The sequence below is a fragment of the Ooceraea biroi genome, chromosome 11 (genome assembly GCF_003672135.1).
Source record: "Ooceraea biroi isolate clonal line C1 chromosome 11, Obir_v5.4, whole genome shotgun sequence".
NCBI classification, from domain to species: domain Eukaryota; kingdom Metazoa; phylum Arthropoda; class Insecta; order Hymenoptera; family Formicidae; genus Ooceraea; species Ooceraea biroi.
Genome location: NC_039516.1, coordinates 7,181,962 through 7,206,966, shown reverse-complemented (window position 1 = coordinate 7,206,966; position 25,005 = coordinate 7,181,962). Strand labels below are relative to the sequence as shown.

The following is a 25,005-nucleotide window of genomic DNA, read 5'->3' as shown; positions in this document are numbered from 1 at the left end:
GAGAAGGGGTGGAGAGGGTTGAGAGAATGGGGTGGTAGACTCCCCGTGTCTCTTCCTGGGTGTCTCCCTCCGCCCATAGGCGGCGAACTTCCGAAATTTCACGGATACTTTGTCGCTCGGATAATGAAGCTCCTCTATCCGCCAGCTAATTTCTTGAGGAGTTCTTGGCATACACGAGGAAAACAATATTTTTCCTGTTATTCACCGTACTGATTAATTTATCTCGAGTACTGATAGTCTTCTACGCCAGCCTACGTCTTTCGGTTTTACTTCGCAAAGCGCGTACCATTGATCTCATGCCAGAAAGAAGAAAAACATCGAAACTTACAAATAATAATAATTACTTTGCTTTTGCGATTGTTCCTTGTTGATTACAGTTACGTTGATTATATTACCCCGAGCAAATAACGGCACGGATGCAATTTTACGTAGTCAAATTTTAACAAAATACTGAAATATAAAATGAAATAAATTGGAATGATACTTTACACATGCACGCATTAAACATGTATGCGCGCGTGCACGCGCGCACATGTGTGTGTTCATTAAAGCTTCAATATAAAAATGCAATTTTTTAGAAACTCGCAAGACGCAGTAACACAATTTATCTCTCTGCACACATAATTCGAATCTATAAGCCGTCTTGCAACGATATTCGGCGCCTTTGTTTCTTTATCTGCCTTTCTTTCCTCTCGCTCCCTCCTTCACTGACGAGCGGGAGTTTTTAGCCGTGTGTCACCATCGAATTACGGGACTTTGCTTGATCCTTTTCCGCGAGTTCTCGCGGCGAGAGAGTCCGATAAACTGAGCGGGACACGCGAAGAGAGCGGAACGAGCGCGCTTTCTTTGATTTCACGATAATCACATTTGTCCGGGCGATCCCTCGATGTCACGGTACTAACTAATACTAAACGATGTCTTTCATGTTCGTTCAGGACAAAAAATGATAACGTACTCTCCGCGCACGGGAATAAAGTAATAAATCGCGCAGACACATTATCCACCGCCGCGCCGCCGGGAATTCCCCGCCGTCGATTTCGCTATCATTATATTATACGAACTAATTCGGTGCTTTTATCCTCGTCCAGAAAATAATAATCGCGACTACATCAGAAATAAAGAAATAAATTATACGCGAGCACGCGTATGATATATTTACGTATTATCCGGTGCGAAATATGCTCCACCGATCTTGCTTGCATTAATTAATTCGACGCTCCGGGCTTCAACTGCAAAAAAAGATTGCTTCATACGTGTGTAATGCAGTCGAAGATATATGTTCAAATTTATTTATTCGATGCGCATGTGACGTGCATTTTCATGTATCGCCAACGAAATTCACGCCTCCGTTGTTCCTTAAAAAGACGCTGATGCTGCGCGCCCGAAATGAAAACATCTCGTTCCGTGACTTGGGAATAGGAGAAGGAATGAATTATATCCTTCATTCGATGCAATCTTGCGAAATGCGCTCGGTACATACAAGGCTGAGATCGCGCGAGAGAACGAGAAGGAATATGCGAATTTATGACGAAATTGCGCGAAAGCAAAACACGGAGACAGGGAGAGAGGTAGATTGGTGCATCGGATGCCCGACCACCATGTTAATTGTCATACAAATGTGCAATCTCTCTTTCTTTATCTCTCTCGCAAGTGTGCAAGCATGCAGGAGCTTGTGACTGCAATTGTGCAAAATCCTGATCGAAACTAAATATTGTAAGTGCGTTTTATTAAATTATATATTATTAAGGATCTTTCATTGTTAAAAGAACGACTAGTTAGGTGGAATTGTTTGAAGAAAGACGAAATTTGGGAATTGTCATTAAAAGTATAATAGGCATGAAAACTGAAAAATACGATTTGAAAGATAAGATTTCGTCGATTTCTCTTCTGGAAAACTTGTTCTTTGTGCATCATTGTCGCTAATTACTTGAAAACTAATAAAAGTTGTCACGTACATATATTTGGCCTTGTGAAGTGTACAATAAATACGTTAATTACATGTGACGAAACACGATTATTCCTTACGACACATGCAAATAATATAAAAGATTTGCAAGTTTATATATTGTAAAAGCAAAATTAATTAATTAATTAACTCATTAATTTTTGTACGTGTCTTTTATACGTATATAAATAAATGCCTATGTAATACATTTATACGGAGATCTATTGCATTTCAATTCCGTCAAAGAATTCGCAACGAAAAGAACGTTAGGAACGATCTGAAGCAGCCGGGAAGAATTATGAGCTTTTACCTTCGAGATGGAACTCTCTGTTCGATGCAATTTTGAATGCATCTCGATACCGCGGGCAAAGCTTCATCGACAATCCGCGCTGATATTTTATTCAATGATCTGATGTTTAAACTATCGCATTGACACCACATACACGCGTGCGCGCACGCGTGAATATCCTGGCGCCCACTCTCGCGGGTGCAAAGCAGCCGGCAGCGCACGAACCCTTTCTCTCGCGCCCGAATAAATAGATTTATTTATTTACGATAAATTGATGCCGACCACTCTCGCACTGGCGGGTGAGACAGAAAGGAACACGCGCAAAAGCGAGAGAGAAATATTTATTTGGCTTGGGGGAGGCTAGCGATGGCATTGATACCCTCGCGCGGGGTATCGAACACTCGTATTACGTATCTCCATGTGTCGCGACCTATTTCATTTTTTACAACCACTTAGCGCTTAATTAAATTATAATCTTTCGAAAATATAAAAAGCCCCAAAAGCAGGCAACGAATTTAATCCAATATTTTTAACTTTTACTGTCATAAAAGAACACGTTGCACATAATCTCAACAATTATATATTAATTCTAAAAATTATATATGTAATTGTAAACACACATTTTATGTATAGAAAATAATTCTAAATAAACGTTATTTGACTCAAACATTTTATGGAGTGCTTAAACAAGTATATACTACTATATGAATATATAATACATAATAATAATACATTAAAAAATTATTAAAAAATATATAAATAACTTATCAAAAATATATAATAATAAAATAAAAAATTAACAGGAGGTGGAGGAAGTAGGATTCCCAGTTTGCTACAAATTCCAAAGGATTCTGGAATGATATTCTTGCGCAAGAAGAAACGCGTCGGCTATCGAGCAATCTCGGGTTCCGTGTGAAGACATTTTGATCCGGATAACGATTAATTCCTAAGCGTGGTCGTGTGTCGATACCTCTGGGAGAAGCGTATTCGGTCCGTTCGGAAATCGCAGACGGGTGTTGCTCCGAGGTGTTGCCATCGCTGGAATTGTAATTCGCGCGGATGAATCGGATTGTTTCGCATTTACACAGCCAGAGTTGTCTGTTGACGCGCGTTCCGTTATTGGTCGGCGTCATTATCGTTTAACGAATTGTCCGACGCGGCGGCCGACGACGCTTTTCGGCATCCGGCTTTATTTGCGCGCTCATTGCGCAACCCGAAGCGTTTAATAGTTAGGGACGCTTATGATGCTTGTATCATATTATCAAATATGTATTGCGTTGACAGTATATAGTGAAACATTAACTGTATCATTAGCCATGGCAAAAGGATCAGTTTAGAAATGTATGACCTACGGAAATTTTAATCGTCTTGCAATATCGTGTACGTCATATGATTCAGGAAATTCTAAGATCAAAATGTTCAAAAGATCAAAAGATTTTGATGCAACTTGCAATAAAATTTCGCAATGAGATATATGCCATCCTGAAAAATTGAATTCTCGCCGTACTTCGTAAAATATTTATTTATATAGCTTAATTCATTAATTCATTTATTTATAATAGCTTAATTCATTAATTGTTTAAACGTTTATGTTTATAATCGTAAGTCCTAAAATTCTTTCCTCTTCTTCGATAAAGCATCAAAACCTTGCGATAAAAATAAAAGAAATAAAAACTAATTAGGAATTGTTTAAATGGCTCAGATGCATGATACATTAAGTTAAACACAAATTTTCCAATTGCAAAGATTTCACGGAAATACAGCATTAAATTCGCGCATGCACAAATCAGCTTATGTATCGTGTCAACCTACATATGTTCTTCCGCGTGTGCATCCATAGAAATTTTTTCTGGAAGAGACACACGCTTTTGGATCGGATTACATTATATTTTTTCTGATGCCACAGGTAGTTATATTACGACAAAAACTCTACACCATGCACGTGTGCGTCGGTTTTCAATGCGTCATTATGAGGACGATAAGTTATGCATTAATGCAATAACAATAAAAACATTATTAATAACGTCACATCAATAATTGACCAACGAGGGAGAAAAGAATTCGATAAAACAGTAGTGTATTATTAAATAAAGCGTGGAATAATTTGTCGTTAACATCCAGTGTAAAATTTGTAATGCATTTTTTAAGTAACAATAATGGTAATAAAATTGCAATATGGATTTTAATTGGTTATAAAAAAAGATCGTTTAGTCTGCCATAATGTAAAGATTATAAGCACATGACGGTGCGAAATAATTATCATATACAATTATTAATGAATAACTGTATGTCATGTAGAGCAATTAGAGCGCAAATTAGATCTTCCACATTCTTTACTTCGGTCTAAAAGAAACCGAGCATTAATGCAAGCAATTAGAATTATTCTCACATTGCTGCCGCGATAAAAATTTAATGCTTCTCTAGTGATCTCTCCTGTTACATCGTTTAAGATTAAATAAATATATTATCGGGGACAGATCGTGAGAATGTTTTGTTTAATATAAAACGTACAATTTTTTCTTTCTCGGTACGCGAACGTGATGGCGTTGAATAATTACTTGTACTTATTAATATTTTACAAGCAATAAATTAGGTTCTTTGTTGCACAGACAGAAATATATTATATTCAACATGATTATAATTTTTATTTTTATAAATTATAAATTATAATTTTTCGTTACAATACTTCATATTATATTAAAATAATTTGCCAAAAATATAATTTTATACTACATTTTATAATTACGTGACGCATTCTGATTATAACTTACTAATTATGCTTATTATGTTAAATAGTTTATTATATTAAATTAACCTGAGAGAATTAGTTTGTCTTTCATGATGTAGGATGAGTCTTTTGTCTTGCCTTTCCCTCCGAATGTAAATGTGATGTCGACGATATTATTTGCGTTGTTTATAACACATTGCACCCTGTTATTATGCAGTGGAAAACAACCGCCTCAATCGCGCCGCGATTTCCTACAAATTGGATAAAAAACGGAATTAGTGCGTTATCTCGTCGACTGCCGAGCGGACATGTGTGCCTTCCGGACATAATGAATTTTTTATTCCACCTGATATCAATCGGGGACGCGCGAAAGGGTTGTCATTACTGTGACAGGGCGTGAGAGCCTAAATAGTTTACGAGCGATGCGCGCCGATTAGCGTTTCCTTCCGTCTCGCGCTATCTCGCGCGACTGATAATAATGGCGTCGCTGCCGCCGCCGCCACCACCGCGGGTGCACAATTCGCGATACGTGTGAGAACTGACGAGCAAAACAACCCCGTCGCGTCGCCGTTATTGCCAGGGGCGGATTTAGAAATGCTGCCATTCCGCGACCTCCTATTCGCTCGCAAAATTTTCGTCTGAGAATTTTGATAAAAAAAAAAACGAAACAGGAAAAAGATCAGGAAAATGAAGAGGAGACAGATTCGACTGAGAAATCTGGCAACGCAATTTGGCCCGTTTATTCTGGGGTATTCTGTATTTTTATTATAATATCGAACGAACGAGTGAAAGTGCATCGAGAGGATCGCTCGCATTTCCCGATTCGTGCTGGTCGAGCGAGTCATTTCGGACTGTAAAATGCGGCACGCGAGGACCCTTCTCTTGGCAACCTGTAGCGCCGTTTCGAGCAAAACAAAGAGCGAAACGAACCTCCCTTCCTCACCGAGAGGGTAGTTCCGACGACGGGATGGAGAGAGGACGACCGGAGCGAAGGGGGTGACGTTGTAAACGCCACCGAGCGTTTCAGGGATGTAATAACGTGACTGAATTTTTCGTCAACTGAAATCTGAACACACAACAGGATAAACCAGGATAGATAAAAAAGAAAGGATCTGAGACACTTGTCGACACTTCTCTTGGATTCGACGTCTCAAAGATTTAGTCCCTTGATGAATTACCAACAATTTTATTTTATCCTGCTTTCGTTTGTGCATTCTATCATCTTTTTTAGTTATAATGTTTTTAGTTATTACTTTTTTAGTATATTGCATGCACGGTTTTTTATTAAATTTTCGCAGTGTAATGTAACAATACAGAATTAATTTCTCTTTGCTGGTAAACACGACTTAAATTAACGTCTGACGTTAATTATTATTTTAATTATAATCATAATTTCGTGGAGAAGAAAAAAGTAAAATCTAGGATGAAGTTTCGCTTGGGGGGCGTAGCGATCGCGTAAAATTGAAGAAACAATGTTCTGCACGAGTAAAACTACCTATTTTACAATAATGGAGTAGTATTACGTTCATGTAATCTATACTTTATACATCAGGTTTCTTCTGGAAAAGGAACACGTTCTCTTTCTCGGCCATGGTCATTTTTATGCCGTTAATAAAATATTCTCCTTTGTTCCCTTTCTTCTCCGATGTAAATCTTTCTTCTCGCGTTTATTCTGCCTTTTCTGCTCTGCGTCCTTGTAATTCTCCACATCGACCGATGAGAAAATCATACCTTGCTAAGTATCTCTTGGCCTCCCTCGTTCTTTCTACTTGACTGTTTCACTCCAGAATTGTTAATATTTTCCAGATTTTTATTATCGTTACTGTTGAAACGAGATGCGCCGCAACGGTAATCCGCATAAGAAACATTTTGCGAGATTTTTTGTCCAGTGAATTTTTAACCGTTTGTCTTTTAGTCGCAACGAAATCGAAATTCGGATTCGCTGCTCTTATCTCGTCCACTTGAAATTTCGCTCAATTTACTGAGATCGCCAAATTTCTCTTATCTCGTCTCCTTCGGTTCCCGCGATATCCACGATGAATCCGTCTCTGTCTGTTCGACTATCGACCCATCTATTCTTAACTAATCGTACTCCGCGGCACTCCGGAATCGCAGCGCGCGGACAATTCCACGTTCACGATTCAGGGACGACGAGGGAGTTTCAAGGTAAGCGTCGGTGGGTTCGTATATTTGTATTTGAGCTGCAAGAACCTCTCTTCTCCCTTTCTTCCGTCCCTTCCACCGCTTCGTCCTCCGTCACCCTGGCGACCTCCTCCTCCCCCAGCTCCTCCTTCAGCACTCCCGTCGAGAGAACAAGGCTCTCCGGTATAAATACTTCGCGCTGTGTATTATTTCAATAGAGTTGAGTAGCCTCTCGATCCGGCCGAAATTACCCCGTAATCCAAATCGACGACGACTTCACGGACACCGTCCTTGTACCTTTAGGGTACAAAGACCTCACGGCCGTCGCGACAAGCGTTGGACTCGCGCCTCAGCCTCGTTGAATTTAAGCGATCATTCTTTTACAATTAGCTTTATAAATTCTTACTGAATTCGTGGGATCTATAAATGAGTTTGCGCTAATAGGATTAACGGATCGAATTCCAGATAAATTAATTACGGGTCTGATTAATTATTGAGGGCGGATGTAAGAATACTCGAAGTCGGATTATGCCGTTTCTCGGATAATTGCGATAACTGCACATTTTCGAATTCTATATAGTTTTGTTACCAGGACAATCGTTTGCCGCAGCGAACGATGTCTAAGACGACATAAATCGTCCTTTGAATGTTTATAAGAATCTATAAATCGCTAAATGATTTTTCTGGTATTTCCTCTTTTTTGAAATAATAATTTCAAATTACGTTCTGTCTCATTTCGTACCGTCCGTACCGTAATTACAGCAGAACGTTAATGTTTTGAGACGCGATTCAACTCGACGGGTATCGAATGACTATTATTCTAATCGATAACAGCCGTCTGGAAGGATGCTTCATAAAAGAGAAATTAATTCAAATAATTATCTCAGATTTTAACTCCGTGAGGGAGTCGCCATGTATTATTAGACAATCGTCCTTCATTCTAAAGCGACGTAAGTCAGATATTGGATATCTTATGAAAATAGACGCATATCTCTCGTGAAATCTCTATATAACCACATCTTATTTAAATTAAATTTAATACCTTTCTCCACGAACTGACTCATGCCACTTTCAGAGTAAGTGGTCCGCGTTAAATTGCATATAAGATTAATTTCTGGCCTAGATCGGAACCTTATTAGATCGCGCGTTCATATTATTTTCACACGTAAAATCAACACAAACCGGGCACCACCACCGAATGAATGAATTAAAAAGCGCCGTCGCAACATCTCGATCTCACACCTTAATTGAAATAATTAAAATAATCAAGGTAATCATTCTTAAATCAAGTGATGAATTGGATTTTTCAAGAATGGAGGTGGGACTTTCATCTGTATTTTTACATCGCAGCTGAAATAATGAAAATATTATTGAAGATTATAATGAAGAGAGAAAATAATCAGAGACAATTCCTTGAACGGCACGTTGCCACTGAAGCTACCCATTCTGAAGAGACGCACGTGCAACGTTACAATATTCGACTGTATCAAACTGATTTCTCACTGAGGGGAGACAGGTATAAACCTTTTTATCTCGTCTACATGCTGCAATCGGATCGTCTGACAATTTTCTTCGCCGGGGAAAGAGGACAGGGGAGAGAGACAGAAAGAGAGATAGAGAGAAAGCGAGAAACAGAGAAATGGCGCGCAGGATCCCCGACGAATTTCGAGAGAGCCGTGATCTATCGCGCCAATAGATCGTCCTTCCGTAGTTTAATATATAAGGAATGGATTATCCCTTGAATAATGTTCCAGGCTGCAGTAAGCCGCAGCGCGGCCGAGCGCAGCGCAGAGATACACACATGTGCGTATCTTGCGTACATGCGTGCGTGCGTGCATGCACGACGTGGTGGCTCATGCACGATGCAGTTTCGGGGCGTGTTCGGCAGGCAGGGTTAGAAATAGGGGATGGAAACGCGGGGGTGCAAGAGGGCAAGAGGGAGAGACGCAGAGAGGGCGCGGGAGGGAGGGAGAGCGAGGGATAAACAAGGAAGGCTAGCGCGATGTTAGCTCGCGCACGTATGTAGATAGAGTGCTGAACTATGTATTAGAGTCGTGTACCTTCCGCGCGCGTAGATATACCGGGGTTTGTATAGTGCAAGATTTGCCGTCGGCGGCCGGCGACCGACCGGTGCGCGACTGGAAATCCTGCACAACGGGTGTCCCCGAAATCCGCGCGCGATCGCGATCGCATCGTTAACGGCGCTTAAGCGGCCGGTGCTTCACGAGGCGGACGGGGAAGAGTGGAAAGAGGAGTGCGGAGAGAGAGAGAGAGAGAGTGTGCATCAGGATTAAACGACACTTCTCGCCTACGGCGCGACGGTTCTAATAAATTTCGCCGCGGGGACCACGTCTCGATCGTGCACGCGTGTAACGCGCGCGTGTACGCCGATAAATATCGCGAACTCGCGTTCCCCCCGGTTTGTTCAACAATTGCGTCTGCTGGGGATCCTCGCTTGTTTAGCAGTTTGTTTGAGGTAGATCCCTCTCGTCGGGCTTGCCTCCCTGGATATAGTCCACCCCCGCTCTGTCGTTGTTTTTCGTCGCAGATCGTTCCGCCGATTTCCCCCCTCACCGCGCTTTCTCGATTACTTGGAACTTTTCGAGTTTCAATGATTTGCTACATCGTTTCCAGGTGGTTCCTAAAGCAACATGTATCGTATTTATTTTTTCAGAAGCTTTCATATACACAATTCGTACGATTTTTAGTTTCTATTTCTGTGATTTCCATCTTTCCAGAATTTCTTTTACTTTTTTCAAAATTTTCTAGAAGCTCCGTACGTAATATCTCGATTTTTCTTGATTTCCCATTTAAATTGAGTTTTTATTTCTCTGGAAGAAGCGGAAGTCGTGCGGAAACGAAAGGCGAAAGCAAAGAGATCACTCGACGAGAGACGCCAGCCGCGTGCCGGCGAGAGCGGGAAAGGAGCACGACCATAAACCTTAAATTTACGAAGTGATATACACGCCAAACATCCGGTAGATATTTAAACTCCGGTTTCGCTAAACTCAACAATAACGTGTGCCAGCTATTTCGAGACGCGTTCGCGCGTTGCCCCGCGCGTTATTCTATCATAACGGCGACAGGGAATTTTTCGTTTTTTTATATGACACAATTATGTCAAGAATTTATTAAGAATATCTTGAAACTTTGTTGCTGCTTAAATGTGTTTCAAAGATTTATATTATTTACGCAATTTATAATACACTAGAAACATCAAAATAAGTTAGAAATTCGGATTAAATATTTAACGTAGAATTATCATCACAAAATAACTAAATACGTTAATATTAAATATATTAGAAATAAAACATATGCAATATATTTCCATTCGTGTCTTACGTATATTCCAGAGAAAGAGAGACAGAGAGAGAGAGAGAATCAACGGCAGATTTAGCTTATAAATTATTCCTCCATGCAGAGATGCACAGCCGGAAGCGGGCACCGATGCAGATACGGAAGAAAGCAAGAACGGATCGACCGATACGCGTATCCGCCACGCGGTAAGATCCACAAGATTCGACGGTGACATTGGTGCGCGCAAGTTCGGGACCTTCGACCTCTCAATCGCGACCGACACGTGCATCGTGCCCGATTGGAGGACTCGCGGGCAATTAACGATTCTAATTCGGGCCGATTAAAAGCGTGACGTACATAGCCGGATCGCGATATCGGCCGCGCGATTTAATTTAACGCGGCCGCCGCCGGCGCGATTGAATCCGAATGGAATCCGGGTGCGACTTGATTGGATTAATGCGCTCGATTAATTCGACGAAAACTAATTCGCCGCAGCCGGGTATGCCCGAATCGTCCCACCTAACCGGATCCTCGCCGGGCCGATCGATATAAAGAAGCTCCCGGGCGACGCAGCGCGACCATTTCCTTGCCGTGCGGGTTAATGAATCGACCGATGAAAATTTTCGCGTACCGTACTATCGCAAAAAGCGGAATGAAATTTTGAGAACGCTACCTGCGCGGAAATTGAAGAAGCAAGAACGATGTAAAATTAACTATTCACGCAGCTGGATATTGGAATCCACGCGGTGGCATTTATTTGATCGGTTTCGAGCAATAACTTGCGTATTCCTACGAGAGACCACATCGCCTTAATATGGAATCGAAATTAAAATGTATGCCGGAATAGTAGGGAGCATTGAAGCGGACGAAAGCTTCGATCCGCGGTCATCGTCCGATGAAAAACGCCAGCGTTACGACGCCGAGCGAACGAGCGATTGCATTTTTCATGGACAGGGTTAAGGCGACGTGCAAGTTGACGAATACCACCCCGCCGCGCCGTGCCGTGCCGCGAGGGTTGTATTTCTGGACGCCGATCGCGCGAGGACTATAGAGCACGCCACGGGGTATCCACGTGACCGCGACTTCGCCGAGCGCGCTCTTCGAATTATTACACTCATTATTTGCTGTCTAGAATCGCAAAACTGCGCGGCTTCATTATTAATCCTGGTGAGACGGATGCATCTGTTCTCTCGCGGGGGCGAGAGGGACAGCACGGCAAGGGGAAGGGTGGATTGCTAAATTCGCCGTCGATCCCGGCGAACGAGGACGTTGCCCTCCTCATTGCGCATCCGGGAGGAGAGAGAAGGGGGGGCTGTATGTATATATATATATTTTTTTAGAGGGATGAAAGAAACGAGAGAGACGATTAAGAGGACTCGAGCGCGGGAGGAACGTCGGAGTGGATCGGCAACTAATTTTTTTACACGTTTTAAACACATGCGCACAACATGTGCATGTCACGTGCAACAAGTATCGTGTGATTTCATGGTGTTCTTGCGGGCCTAATCCTCCGCAATCTGTCGAGCTCCGATCCTCGATAGTATTCACGGACCTTAAACGTGCTGCAGAACGATATCTGGAATTCCTTGCTTGTTAGAGAACTCACTTTTAAACCGTCACAACGTAAAAATATCCACCAGTTCACCTGATGCGCGTTCGTTTACATCATAAATTGTAAATCCGTCACGACTTGCAGACGTAAATAAAGATTAAGGAAAGAACATAAAATTTGATAAAAATGTTGAATCATACATGTATAAACGTGTTGTGCGCGCTGCTGAAATTTTATAGAAACTGTACTCGAAATTTATTTCAAGGAAATCCATCTCTTACATTCGTTATGCGTACGTATCGCCGTGCACCGGAACTTGCTACATCCGGTCCTCCGAAGCAGCCAATCCACTTCCTCCTTTAAGGATTGCAAGGGATCGATTCAGAATTATATGAAACTGAATAATTGATCGAGTTCCTACATTGAGCTTAGAGCCGGCCGGCCAGTTCTAATATTAGTCGTGTTCTATTATTCTCATTAAAGATCGCGGGGATCCGTTCTGCAGCTCCGCTCCGCTCGCTCGACGAAGAGAATCCTGGGGCCCGGCCGAGAGTAGTCTAGACGATCCCGAGTAATTTCAGAATGGCGCGAGCGCGAGTGTTTCATTAATGCGCCGTCCGAGATATAAGATTCAACAATATTTCTCTTTGTGATTCGCTTTCGCGAGAGATGGCGAGCTCTTTTCGTATCTCGGGGGCGAACCCCGAGCGGATATTCCGTTCCGCTCGCGCTACATCGCGGAATGTCCTCCCTACATCTTCTCCTTAAATGTTAAATGTTAATTTAAGCACCTGCCGTCTCTCGAGAAATTGTATCCGCCTGCAATCGACACGCGATTATCGCAGCATTGACGGCAGGAATTCGTCAATGTCGGGAAATCACGTGCTTTGAATCAATGATTAGTGAGCAACGTTTAACATCGTGATGACGAGCGATCAGTAATGATCGACGATGATCATATTTCTTGAGAAAGAATCCACGCTACGAGCACGAGAACACCTTCAATTTAATCCCGCCATAAATAATTTTTTCTTTAACTGCGTTTGTTCTCGTGTAACATTACGTTCGAATTTCTTCGTAATTACATTCGAATGAATTACAATTGCTTGGCCCCGCACAATCGCGTTCCCACCGCCGCGGGATTTTTCCGATTGTCGTCGCGACTGATTGAGATTACGGTGTTCCCTTCGAAAATTAACGTTTCACTCTCGTCGGTTCTTATGCACAGCGAAGGGTCGTAATTACTGTTATTCTTATTATTGCGTTGCACAATTACCAAGCACACCGGCTTGCCATCTGCACGCGACTCACGCGTTCTCCTCGCGTCGGGTCCCCTTCCTCCCCCTCAGGAATAGACCGAATGGTCGAGGAAAAGTCATCGGAACTAATGCAATTAACTCTCGAGCTCTCGAATGAGAAAGGAAAGGGGGAAGAACTCTGTTTTTACCGCTTGTCATCGTCACCGAGACTGCGCGATGATTCTGTTAAAATTATAGATGTTTTTCCACTTTGTGCTTTAAAATTCTCTGAAAATATTTTGTGTTTTATTTATTGGATTATTCCTCTTGAACTATTCTGGAGTTTTAACTTTTAAGATTTTATGTTGTCGAATGTAGAAAAAGAGAAAGGATCGTCACTTTTTTCGACAATTAGAATTTCATTAGTCATTTTGAGACTCCTTTAAGAACAGGAAACAACATCATGTATTCACGTTTTGATATTCTGAAGTATCCTGTATGCGAAATATTTTGGACGAATTGCTGCACATGTCGACTGATCGGAAACCGAAGTAGATAAATTTTTCAGTGCCAGATAGACGTTGTAGCAGCAAGCTCGTGACAAGCGAACGAGAAGTGGGTCCCTATTGATCCAACTTCGATTGAACAATTAATATTTCTAATTAGTAAAAATAGAGTCGCGTTACAAGTTTGCTTCTTCCTTATAACATTTGAGAAATCCATTAATATCTCAACTGGCGACTGGAGTGAATCGGTATCCATGCAAGCTAAATAAATCGCCGTTAAATTATTATCAGGAAAATCATGGACTCAAATTCCCAACGAGTCTTCGTTGGGATTGTTCTTCATCAGGCATGACACTGCTCACATCCTCGCGCGTTCCCGAGCGGAATGATATTTGAGATTATGTATCCACCGTTAAGCCATCTCCTTTCCGTCTTTTTTTTTCCCCTGCACGAAATGGCGCAACCGCGAACGTCGGCGACGTAAGATCGTTACGTGCAGCTTCCGGGGTGCTTTAGGAGGATAATAACGAGTATCGCATCGCCGGTTCATTTTCCGTCTTGATTTACACCCCCCTCTTCCCTGCTCCGGCGCGAAGATCGCGTTTTCCCGACTCGACTTTTGCGGTCGGGGGAGACTCCTCTTTCGCTCCTTACGTGTTCTAAGGACGCGAACTCGCGGAGGCGGATTCGCGTGTAAATGACACCGCAAAGATCCGTGAGAAAATCCGTGAGCGCGCTGTTGGTCTTGCGTTCTGCTCGAATCTGCCGTGGAACGAGAGGCACAGGAGTCACGTTGCGATGATCCCGCGCGAAATCACTGTCGGCTCGCGACTGACCAAAGCTATGCACTCTTGAGGCAAAAATTTTTGGTAAGAAATTATATATCCATCTCTTAACTGCGAAACAACAAATTTATTCTTCCGCGAAGTCTCGATCGAAAACTTTAACGGAAATTTCGCGGAGTTTTATTGAATTCACATTTAGGTATTCGAGATATTTAATAATAATAAATGTACGCCACACTGAGGTATCGTGAAATCTCACGAAACATCGATATACGGTATATATTCGGAGATATTTTTATTATTAAAAAATATTATCGCATTTCATCTCGCGTACCACTTTTGCGCCTGCTTTCGCGAATATCAGAGAGAGCTCGTTTCGGATTTTGAATATCTCGTACCCACACAGGTATCTATGTGCCTATTTTTACTCGGGATGAAAAAATAATTTTCTCGCCGCACACGCACGTGACAATGTCGCGCGTGTATGTACGTGGCCGCTCTCTTTCTCTCGTCCCGTCTCGCACGCGTACGTCTTTTTGTGCTCGGCTACGGGTTAATTTTCGGGCTCTTGAATAGCAAACGACGCGGCCAAAACGACGACCCCGCGTCGCAAGTTATACGAAAACACCAAGTTGCGCGAAATGCATTCTAAAAGCTGCACGAGGTAAATTGCGGGACGCGCAAATTTAATTTAAGTAACGTGCACAGACGTAAACCGATGCCGCATTTCCCTCATGACGCATTTATTTCGACAATATGTTGCAAGCTCAATTTCCGTCAATTTTGAGATAACTAATAACACTTGAACGTACAACACGTAACAGAGACATTAGATATTGTTGCGTGTTATCTTCCGCCAAAAATTCTCGATATAGTGCGAGGGGGGGAGGGGGAGGCTCGATAACCCCTGGAGTTTAAATATATCCTTACGGCAGAATTAGTAATGTCCTGTCGGTTTATTATCGCCGAAATGTCCATTTCCAGATGTATAATTAAATAACAGTTTTCGCCATTTATATCATTTGAACATATGATCAATAACACTCGATGTGTCCATTTTATTAGGCGAATGCTCGATACTGTTTTTATCGCGCGTATCGACACGAACTCGCATTTTCCAATCGTGTTCAACTTCTAAATGTGGTTGTCTGAGTCTCTCTCTCTTTGCACTCTTGTTACATTCATGGAAAAAAACCGTTATTAGGCGAAAAGTAGAAATTGAAATTGTATTAGACAAAAAGATCCTCCCGAGTTTAAATATATCTTTACGGCAGAATTAGTAATGTCCTGTCGGTTTATTATCGCCAAAATGTCCATTTCCAGATGTATAATTGAATAACAGTTTTCGCCATTTATATCATTTGAACATATGATCAATAACACTCAATATGTCCATTTTATTATGCGAAAGCTCGATATTGTTTTTATAGCGCTGTTCAGAGTTGAGGTAACGCGGATGAAAATGCTCAGAATACTGAGATTGAGGCGGAGAGAGATCTAGCGTTGCTTATTTCTTAAAGAGCGATAGATCGATATCGATCACACATGCGTACATCGATACTGGACTCGCATCTTCCAATTGCATCCAACTTCTAAATACAGTTGTCCTCCGATTCTCCTTCTTTCTCTTTCTCTTTCTCTTTTCTCTCGTGTTACATTTATGGAAAAAGAAAACGTTATCAGACGAAAAATAAAACTTGCAACTACGTTAGACAAAAAAAAACAATGCGATTACAAATATCAGAATTATCAACATCGACTTTCTTTAGCGACAATCTATTTGCACTACTACATGTTATTCTATTATTCAGCTGTAAATGCAAGTACAGTTCTTGAGCAATTAGATTGAGCACCGAGCAAGACTGCGCCGGCTATTCCTGCACTCGCGTTTATTTATATAAATAAACGGCTATTACCTCGACCATTTATTAAGCGAAGATCGATATATCGTGGCTCGATAGGGACACAAAAATGTGTGAAAGTGTAACGGAGAGAAACTGGGATATCCTAATTACAGAGACTAGGACGTTTAATATAATCTGTAAAGAAAAAAATAAGCGGCCGAAGGGAATGGAGCGCGATTCTCTTGGTCGCACGATCGCACGCGGTTTCAATAGCGCGATGGGATCGCCAGGATCAGATCGCAGGACTCGCAGGACCTCGATCGTTCCTCTCGAGGGGAGGCGGCATTATTCGTACGTGCCTGTACCTCAGTTACGCAGTCTATCGATTCCTTGGTTGCTTGCCGCGGGGGTCCGGGGGGAGGGGGAGGGCGAGGGGACCAGGGAAACGGGGGCGCGCAGGGCGGAGAGCAGGGGGTGGCAGCGTTTCCCCTCAAAACACAAACACGGTCTCGCATGCATGCGCGATGCAACCCCATGGTTGGTATGCATTCGATACGCACGTAGGTACCCACCAAGAGGCAAGAGGCTCCTGCATCGCGCGATCAATGTTTGATTGCACTTTATACTGTTCTCTCGCTTTCTCTCTATCTGTCTATCTATCTATCTCTATCTCTATCTTTCTCTTGCTTGCGCTTCCTCTCCCTCTCTCTTCCCCTGTCGCCTGCTGCTGACTCTGTTGCTCTCTGAATTTGATTTGACGTTGCCGTTTTTTCGATCAGCGTAGGTGGATCAGACGCAACGGCGGAAGACGTTTCGTTTCGCCGATTATTATTGATGACCGCCGATTATTATACTTGGGATTCCTCGCGCAATCCGCTGTGCAATACATTGATTGGGGATTTTATCCCCGCTGCGTAAACACGAAATTACGAGGTCAAGAGTACGAGGAGTGAGAATGCAAGAAGTGCAATGTCGAGAAAGAGAGAAAAAGGCCAGTACACGTGATCCGTTTCTATCTTTCGTTCGATGATGCCGGGACGTTCAGATTCGTGAAAGCGATCCGCGTTTCGATGATAAATGTTGATGATGCGTTTCAACGCGCCTTCATATCACGTTAATGACCAATATCGGAGATTACTCTGGTGGATGGCGCGAAAGACGTGCTGAAACTAATATTCGATGCTCCTTTTATTAGACTTCTCACAGCCGTGTTTGTACATCCTGGTGCGGAAAGCAATAAGGAAGATCTGCTCCAGACGTGCTTAACGTCATCATTAGTCTCCGATGGCGGATCGATGTTACATCGATACACGGCAAATTGATCCGCAGGATCCGCGCGTCAATCTCCTCGAGATCTACGGCTCGATCCTCGATCCCTAATGACGAACCACCCAATAAGGGAACAGGACGAGGATGCGTTGCTTTACGGCGGCGCGATGATGATTTTAACGGTTATCGATCCCGGCGACGAGTTATCGTTATCGGGCGCTCGTTTCGCGACGAGGTAGGTCCGAGGAGAGATCGCCGATCCGACCTCGCTCGATCTCGTTTTATCGGCGTGTACGCAATGGCGCGGTAATTAATTTCGCCGCATTAGGCGCCCCCGTGGCGCGCGTTCCTTCCTCTCGTCCTTTTTTCCCGCGCATTCGCCGGGACGGCTGACGGATGATTGTCCATATATTTCGCACCGCGCGAGAAAGGTAAGACAGCCTCGGCATCTATCACGTGCGAGTCCATATCGCAGCACGATGCATCTACGGGGTGTTCCATCAATACGGCTGAATTCGACGTACGATCGACAGGCGGACTGACCGAAAAGAAATTTACCGTGTTCCGTCCGAAAAAGTTCTCTCGGAGAGGAGGACAAGTAAAGATAAACGTATAATTAGCCGAAATTGCTAATTAGTTGAAAACGGAAGATTAATTTTTTTAGATTAGATTTTAACTGAATTCTTTACAAGACAGCATCGCGGAATGAGAAAGTAAAGTATAGGAAGTTGAAGATGTATGGGAAAGAAGTATAGGAACTTGATATTACAAGCAAAATTAGGCCATGCATAATAAGATCGAGATATGCTCATCAGTAATCCGGAAAAGATCAACAGAGATTTATTGCGAACCTCAGATATCCGCAGACGCATTTAACGCTGAAAAACTAATAAATCGCGATGAACAGGAGCCTCGTTTAAAATCCTCGTGAAGGATACGTCAGTATCCGAGTCAATCAAGGAATCCGGATCCAACAGGACATCCGGTGGAGACGAGACACCCCGTACACTCCATTACGCAGCAACGTAAGGAATGCGAGAAACAGGATGATGGCGAGGGGTGTCGCGGGGAGGAAAGGATAGATACGAAGCTAAAGAGGGCGAGAGAGAGAGAGAGATAAAGAGAAAAAGAACGAGATGAAGGGCGGAACGGGAGGGAGGGAGAAAGGGGAATAACGGGTGGGGGTATTAATAGCGACGGCCGACGGTGCGATGGCTCAACGTCACAGGATTGCAATATTAACGGCAAGGAATGTTTATAACTTTGATAACGTTTCCAATAATCTATTCCTGTCCGGTAATACATTACGCGGCCAGTTTCGCCCCCTCGTCAGCCTCCCGCCCTTTCTCCCCCCTCATCCCCCCCGACCGTCGCCCCGTCGCTGTTCCGTGGCTAATAGCAAAGTTCGCTGCGGCCGGCAAAATAACGTACACTTCAGGCGCGCATCCGCGACCGTGTAATAATGTCGATAATTCGTCCGGCACGGCGAAGGTGGAGGGAGGTTGTTGGAGAACGTTGACGTTTGACGAGGGCCCGAAAAGCATCGTCCGGTCGATCTCCGGCGAGCGAGTTGCTTCCTTTTTCGGCGTGTAATGTCCGAGCTGTAATAGGAATTATGGCCGCGCGTAATTGTCCGCCGCAGCGCAACTGTTTACGCAACTGCGCCGTTTCATGTAATCTAGTTTTCCGCGGATCAATTAATTTCCAAATAATTACACCAGCCGTCATCGTAGAACGTTTTTTTTTATGTTTTATCTCGCAAATAGGATGGTAGAAAAACGAGCTCGAACGATCGTTCGATTCTTTCCTGCGTGACACAACGACATCTCTTTACGGATTGTCAATAGCCGAGGGAAAGCTTATTGCTGGAAAATGTGTGAGAGACGTAGCGATAAGTGAAACTGTAAAATACGCAGACGACCGGATAAATATTGAAGCAACTATTTGCTATTATTATCGCGTCGGAGTGTATCGCGCGAGTCGAGCGGTATTTTTAACAGAGGGCAGAGAAAAAACAAATAATTAACAACGCCTAATGTTGTTAGTCCTTAACTCCACGTGGATCATGGCGCAATTGTTAATTGACGTTTCCTTGATACCTTGATTATGAGGAGCATACTAATTTAAAATCTTCGTGACGTTAAGCGGCGATCTCTTAACATCGTCTCATTATCGACTTTCCATCTATTCCCCGAATCGTCGGCAAGAAGGTGGTTGACCTTGTCGCCTGTACGCTTCACATAAGGACGTCGAGGTAAAATAAAGTACCGATACCTTTTTTAACTGCAACTACTGAAATATTCGTAACAAGATCTTTCGTCGGAAAGACAAGCCAATCGACATGTGTGTTTGCAGACCGCGGTGTAACTTCAAACACTATATTTCGAATAAACACGCAAGTATAGCTACTGATTATACATGAGAACTATTTCTAGCGTTATATCCGGAATAACCGAAATTGCCTGCCACTTTCGATAGGCCAGAGAAGTCATCTTCGTATACATTTACTCTGCTTGATGGCGCATTCTACCTTGCTCTCGTGCACCCTCATGCACCCTTATTCGAATCAAGAAACCATTTTGCGCGGAACGCTTTTACCGCGATAAAGTTTAAAGTTGAAAAAATAAAACAAAAAAACAGAGAAGGATAATCGAATTGAGTCATTTTAGTCGATCTTAACGAGACACATCACGATCATCTAGACTGCATTTTCCTAATAGACAAAAACCGCGACGCATGTCCGCGCGAAGATCTACGCGCGCAAAAGTGGCGGGATTTTCTTTCCGTCTGTTCTCGGCGCCTTGGCGCGCTAATCTTGAATGGCTCAGCTTTCTCGGAAGTTCTGGAGACTCCGGATTCTGGAGATTCCGGAATTTGCTCGTCCAGCAAGGAATAGAGGGAGAACGAGATGGGAAAAGAAAGGCCACAAGAGAGCAGACGACCGGCAGACGAAGTAGAAGGCGCGAAGTAGAAGCACCAAGTAGAAACGCGAAGTGGTAACGCGAAGTAGAAACTGACGCCAGTGGATTGGCCGCGATTGGACGAAAAGCGTCGGCGGGGATTCTGCCGGCGGCCAGGCGGCGGGCATTATAGATAGAACGTTGCTCAACGCTCGTTGCGGCACGTCTTGGTTTAATAAGGAGCTATCTATAGCGGGGCATTATGTTACCCCGATACATCCGTGAGATGAGACGTTGCAATATTAATGCGTCTCATGAAATATTCGTCGCCATCTTGCCATTCATCTCGCTCGCTCGCTCCGTACATTATACAGAAGAGCGAGGGCTGCTGCAGCGGGGCGGAGGTTGAGGGTGGTTGGGGAGGGGACCGGGGGTGAAGGCGGAGGGACGAGGGGAAACGGGGTGGGCTCGTATAGGGGTGACTGTGAGGTGAGCGTGGGCGAGCGGTGCGACGTAGGCAGTGCTGGAGTTCCGCAAGGGTTGAGGACGAGCCAGTGGCTCGGGGAGGAGCAGGGGAGTAACCTACATTTTACGCTACATTTGAAACGTCTTTCTCGTAATTTATTAACGTGCCGTAGGCGGTGCACGACCGGATCTCGCGCGGCGGCCTTTCCGGTTTACAGCCGCGCCCGCGCGAACAGAGGCGCTCTGTTAGAAAGTGTCTGTCTCATTGCGATCGATATTCATTGTCGATATACTGAATCAACAACGTAAAGACATTTCCACCAGAGCGATCCAGATTCTGAAATTGTAGAAAATTAACCACAGACGCGGCTATTAACTAAAAGGCTGATCCTGAGTTCCACTTTCCGTTACTTTCAAGAATTCTGTGTGTGTGTGTGTGTGTGTGTGTGTGTGTGTGCGCGCGTGTGCGTGTGTGCGTGTACGAATTCACGTTGCAGCGAACGCGCCTTACCACGTTTACGTCCTTAAAGCTCGATTCGGCCGAACCCTTAATCCCCGCTGTTAACTACTTTGCCGTAAAGCCGAAGGAAGATCCCCGATCGATCGCGTTTAACAGGCATCGTCTTCCGCATGGGGGATGAAACCTGCGCACGCGACCCGCCGCAATAAATTTCCGCTCTCTTCTAATTTCTCGCTGACGCAGCGCGCCTCGCCTTTCTCTTTTTCCTGTTTCCCTCGTTCACCCTTCCCCTCTGTGTCCCCTTTACTCCGCGTATCTTTTTTTCTCACCCCTTTGCCGTCTGTCGTCGCCTCGCGTGCGTAACACGTCGCATGTCGTTGCCTGGCAAGAATCGCAGACAGGAAAGAGAGCAGAAGAACCGCTGGGGTACAGGAAGAGGGGGGAAGGGGGAGGCAGAGAAGAGCAGGATGCATCGCTCAGGAGGAAAAAGGTGCAGTGGGCACGAGATGAGGAAAGGTAGAAGGGGAGGGACGCGGATGGGAGTGGGCGAATGCTAATATTAAAAGTAATATTTCTGGGGCCGTCCGCGACGGGGAGGAAGGGTTTCGCTCGCCGGCGAAGCCGCTCTCTCCCTTTCTCTCTCGCCCTGGCACTATTTATTTTTTAATATAAATTAAACAATTTATTCTCCGGCGCGCCGGCCCGGCTACTGAAATAGAGAAATAATGCCGGGGCTGCAATATCGAATGAAATATCGTCCGCGATCTACCCCCGACTGAAAGGAGAACGCGCGGGGCGTACAGCCGCGCCTCGCGGTAAGTGCGCCTCGTCGGTACATTTGCTCGCAAAAGTGCGCGTGAACTCAAGAGCAACGAGGAAAGATCGCTAACTACAATTGAGCCACAACTAATGGAAATTCTGAAAATTTGAAGATAATTTTCTTTTTTCAAGAAAATCTCCATGTTTTTAAAAATTAACAGGAGAAACGTAAAAATTTACTTTTCTACATCTGTCCTCATTCTCCCTTCTTTTTTCTATGTTAAAAATATTTATGCGATTTGATTGAGCATTTAGTGTCGATCTCGGATCGGTTGTAATTTCCTCGACAATATTAAAACTTTGTCAACGTTAGTAACAATCTACTGTCGCACTTGCAATAATTATAATCGCACGCAGGCTTTTGCGGCCAAGTGTACATACGGCGGGACGCACGTTTGCAATTTGCATCAGGAATAAAAGGAGAGTGCGGCTTCGTTCGGCCGCGATAAAGAAACGTCCGTGCCCGGGATTGCGAGTGACGACAGTCGCGATCGCGATCGGAATGCGAGATATCCCGCGTTTCGCGGGAGAGACCGTCGCTCTCCACGCACGCGATTTCCTACCACGCATCGTCTAATTAACCCCGCTGGAGGATAACTCGGCGGCATGTGCGCCGTCAGAAATTTTTCCAGCGGCCGCCACACACGCGCACCGGCGGAGTTTCTTTTCGGTGTTCAACATGAGAGAAATTGAGCTTTTAATTTGAAACGAGCGAGGTCGTAAGAGGCGCGGTCGCAATTCGCAAGCTTTATTTAGCGTGCCGGCTTGCAGGATTATGATCTTAACTGTAACACGCGCGAAGGGAGAGAGAAGAGATGTAGTCTTATCGATGACACAGAGATGAAAGGCGCGATCAAAGTCAGGTCTTTAAGTGATATTGACGAAGGCAGGCGCAAGTAAGTAGCGTGATTGCAGTCGCGATTGTGGATGGAATGAAAAAGATCTTCTCGCAATTGGCCATTTCGGTGAACAACGGAAGCGCGATTATTTATGTGTGAGCAAAATTGAATTAATTACGTCGGCGATCGGTGTCGTGCAAAGAAATTGAAATTCAATTCAATTTGCGCTACTCGCTGTTTAAGTGTTAACGTGAGCGATGTCGCGCGAGCGCGTACGGGAAAACGCGTTTTTGCGCGAATTTAATCTATTTTAATTTACACAAATTCGATATCAGAAAAAGGGAGGAGAGAGAAAGGGAGAGAGAGAGAGAGAGAGGCAACTCGCGTGCGCGAGCGCTTACAAATTATACGCGAATGAAAATTTAATCTAGCCGTATTTGTATAGATTTTATATATTGCTACGAACTTACGAGAGTCGTAGCCGAATGAAATTAAAGTTAAATAATTTAATTTCGACGTCGAGTTCGTTAAATTGCGATTAAATGAATTTCGATAATTATTGTTTTCCGCTCGCGCGGACGCCGCGTTTTCCGCCCGCGCTTTGCTCGCTCGCAGCGGTTGCAATCGGTTGCCGTTAGCCGTTGCCGCGGCAATTCCGCCGCGGAATTGTCTTACGAACTTTCGAAAATTTATCGCCGCCTTCCACATAGTACAAAGTTACCGCCGACGCCGCCGTTATTATTGTCGGAGGGTGATTCTCTCCCACCCCCTCCCGTGCCTTTTTTCTCTCTCTCTCACTTTTTTTCTTTTATTAATATCGAACCGCGCGTTATCCGCGCGCGTTATATTTGGCGGAGTCGTTTCTGCAATGGTAACTAAGTTCAGCTATAACTCGACGCGCGCGCGCTATAAGATCCAAAGTTACTAAATTACTTGCAAACTTTGCCTCTTCTCGTGCGCGCACCATGATGTATCAATAATTACGTACTCGCCTCGCTCGTGTGTGCCGCCTCGCCCCTTCCACAAAGAGAAGCGCCCGTTTATCATAGCTCCGATAAAAATTGAAGACTATCGTTGGACTTGGAATTTCTAAAATGCAGGGGGACACGGATGGATGGCCGAATCCAGCTGACACGGTGTGCATGGGGAGTTAATGGTACATATTGTTACACGTGAGATTGGAATAGCGCATTTAGAATTGCTCATATCAGGAATTTAACTTAATTTAATTATATTTAATTTAATTTATCCCGATTTCATTTCAACATTGTGATAATTTTCAACATTGATCAAAACGCTAACTGTAGTTAATTAAATGTTCGCTCTGTATCTACAGAGTACTTCAAAGTTACTGCCCAGCCCTCTAACTTTGAAGAGTCCGTGCAATTAAATAACTAGATCGAAATGTCAATAATGTAATGGAACGATTCGCGATGACGTCTCTTCAAGCGCGAGCTTTTCCGAAAAGACACAAGGCGAGAGTTCCTTATTCGTACATAATAAAAAAATTGATTGAGACGGACAGCAGTTTCGCACAGTTCCCGTTAAACTTGAATTTTTATATTTAAATTTTATATTTTTATATAAAATAAAAGTGTCACAAGACTGCTTGTCTCGCCGTCTCAAATTGAGCACGCTTTAAACCTGACGGTTTGCTTTTAAACTCATGTAACGATTCACATGACACGTCTCTCGTCCATTGAGACTTTCCACCAAGCGCGCTTGGCTATACTCGGCTTTAAATACGCGACGAATATAGAGTTATACGTCAATAAAATATATATCATTGCATTACTAAAATACTTGTTCACGCGATTTTAATCCCGCTTATTATTGTCGACACGTGTTCCTTTAACAAATAACAAAATTGCAGTAACTTCTCGTACACGTTCGATGCAAAAAAGAAAAGGAAACTTCACGAGAAAGA

The 25,005-nt window shown here is 43.7% G+C and overlaps 1 protein-coding gene and 1 long non-coding RNA gene across 5 annotated transcripts in view; both read right to left on the bottom strand.

Annotated features, from left to right (window-relative positions):
* LOC105275819 (protein bric-a-brac 2) overlaps positions 1-25,005 on the bottom strand; it is a 266,959-nt gene that overhangs the window by 28,173 nt on the left and 213,781 nt on the right. The window lies entirely within an intron of this gene.
* On the bottom strand, positions 4,941-16,654 carry LOC105275818. The gene is made up of 2 exons (XR_893296.3): positions 5,309-16,654; positions 4,941-5,213 (listed from the first exon to the last, which is right to left on the bottom strand). It is a non-coding gene; the product is annotated as an uncharacterized LOC105275818 (long non-coding RNA).